Raw genomic sequence first — 2,165 nt, 5'->3', positions numbered from 1 at the left:
GCATTGACGTTGACATTCACGTTCGGATTTGCATTCGTATTTGCCAACCTCGGACAGTTGTTGCGGAAATGACCATACTCTCCACAATTGAAGCACGAACCCGGTGGGAATCTAACAGCATTCCCCTGTACTGGAGCTTGATTTTGAATAATCTGATTCTGACCAAAACGACAGACGTTGGCCAGATGCCCAAGCTTACCACACGTTGTGCATTGCCTACAAGCTTGTTGTGCAACGTGATGACCGTTGCAGCGAGCACAATGGGGTGCGGTACCAGCATATACTTTCTTTGCAGGAGGTTGAGCTGGTGGGTTCTGAGGGTTCTGAGCAGTTTGTGCGGTTACTGCAAAGTTCTGAGCACCCTTTCGCTTTCTCGACTTCTTCGAAGACCCACCCTTCTTAACCTTACCCTTTTCCTTGTCTTTAACAGAATCAGTTGACTTCATCTTATCACCCTTGCAGGTAAGTTTACGCTTCCTGACTTGCGACTCAGTCAGGGTAGCAGCTAACTCGATCGCTTGGCGAACAGTAGTAGGATTAATGCCAGTCACAATATCTTGTATGGAATCGGGTAAACCATCGATATACCTCTCTATCGCTTTCTCCAACGGGGTAACCATAGTAGGGCAAAAAAGACTGAGCTCCTCAAATCGATCCATGTACGCACGGTGTTCTCCCCCATCTTGTTTTAGATCGTCAAACTCTCGTTCCAAAGCTCGAATTTCGTGACGGGGACAAAACTCTCTCATCATGAGAGCTCGAAGCTCTTCCCATGTTTGTGCCAACGCCACTTCGGCACCCCTATCGCGCATCACTCCGTTCCACCAAGTAAGAGCACGCTTCTCGAACACACTTGATGCAAATTCAACCTTACGCCCATTCGGACATTGCACATGTATGAATGTGTTCTCGATACTTTCGAACCATTGAAGGAGTGCAGTCGCTCCTTGTGTCCCAGAAAACTTTAGCGGCTTAGCAGAGTTGAAACTCTTGAAATTGCATTGTGCATTGTTATTGTTGTTGTACAGCTCATGGATTTGGGTCACCACGCCTGGAAGCACCGCAACCATTTGCTGAGTGAGAAGGGCTGTGATTTCTTCAGCAGTAAAAGATTGTGCATCACGTCAAGGAGGCATCGTCTAACAAGAAAATATGAGTGACGAGTGAGGTCGACAATTAGGAAAAACAAGAGAGGTTTTGAAAATATCGACGAAATATAAGGAAGGCGATCATTTGTTCGTTACCTCGAACAACAAACAACACGCAGTGACTAATCAAAGTAATGAATCGAAATAATGTATCGTGAAGACATGCTCGCCTATAAGTGAACACTCACCCCAAGAGTTCCCAGGTAAGAGTGACTGGTCCGATTATGTGGATTTGTACGAACACTCTAGCCTTAGACAGAAAACTCAGGGTACAGGCATTCACTCTTCCAGTTTGCACGTGTTCACATTATTTAGACCCAAACTTTGATGAGATTTTGAAAACTCAGAAGGCACTAAGCCAAAAATGAATCAAAATAGGAGGGTTCAAAACCTAGTAATTAATCATCCTAGAACGGACGATTAATTTTTGAAGCAGATTCGGATTTCGTTTTTTTTTAATCCTAAACGCAAATCAACTTGCGTTGGGGTCCTAGAAAGTTATAGTCTAGGTCGAAATTTTTACTAATAACCTAATTCTCTATAACCATTGGCTCTGATACCAACTCTTCTGTCACACCCCCACCACGTAAAACGACAAATCGTGGCGGAAACGCCGGGGAGTGTTGTAACAGAATTATTGTTTCAAACCATGGATACGAAGAGTTTCATTTCATTAAATATTAAACATTGTTTTAAAGTTAAACAAGCAAATCAAACATAGACTAATATCATTATTAAATCACTAAGGCCTCGTCCGGTCCTAAGTGAGCATGCTTCCTATTCGCAATCAACACTAAGCAACTTCACCTGAAACATATGTAAAAACAAAGTCAGCAAAGAAATGCTGGCGAGTACATAGGTTTTGTGAGAGTGTCAGATTCATGGCTCGTTTATACGTTGGAATAAATTGTGCAACCTTGTTAATTATCATTAGAAAACCTTGTTTTATAAAATGTTTGTATCGTAAAATGAATAACCGAATCAAAATAGTTTGGTTATAATTTATAAACCTCGAAG

This window comes from Helianthus annuus, chromosome 6, assembly GCF_002127325.2.
Source record: "Helianthus annuus cultivar XRQ/B chromosome 6, HanXRQr2.0-SUNRISE, whole genome shotgun sequence".
Taxonomy (NCBI): Eukaryota; Viridiplantae; Streptophyta; class Magnoliopsida; order Asterales; family Asteraceae; genus Helianthus; species Helianthus annuus.
The sequence above is the reverse complement of the archived record's forward strand: the minus strand, read 5'-3'. Positions refer to the sequence as shown.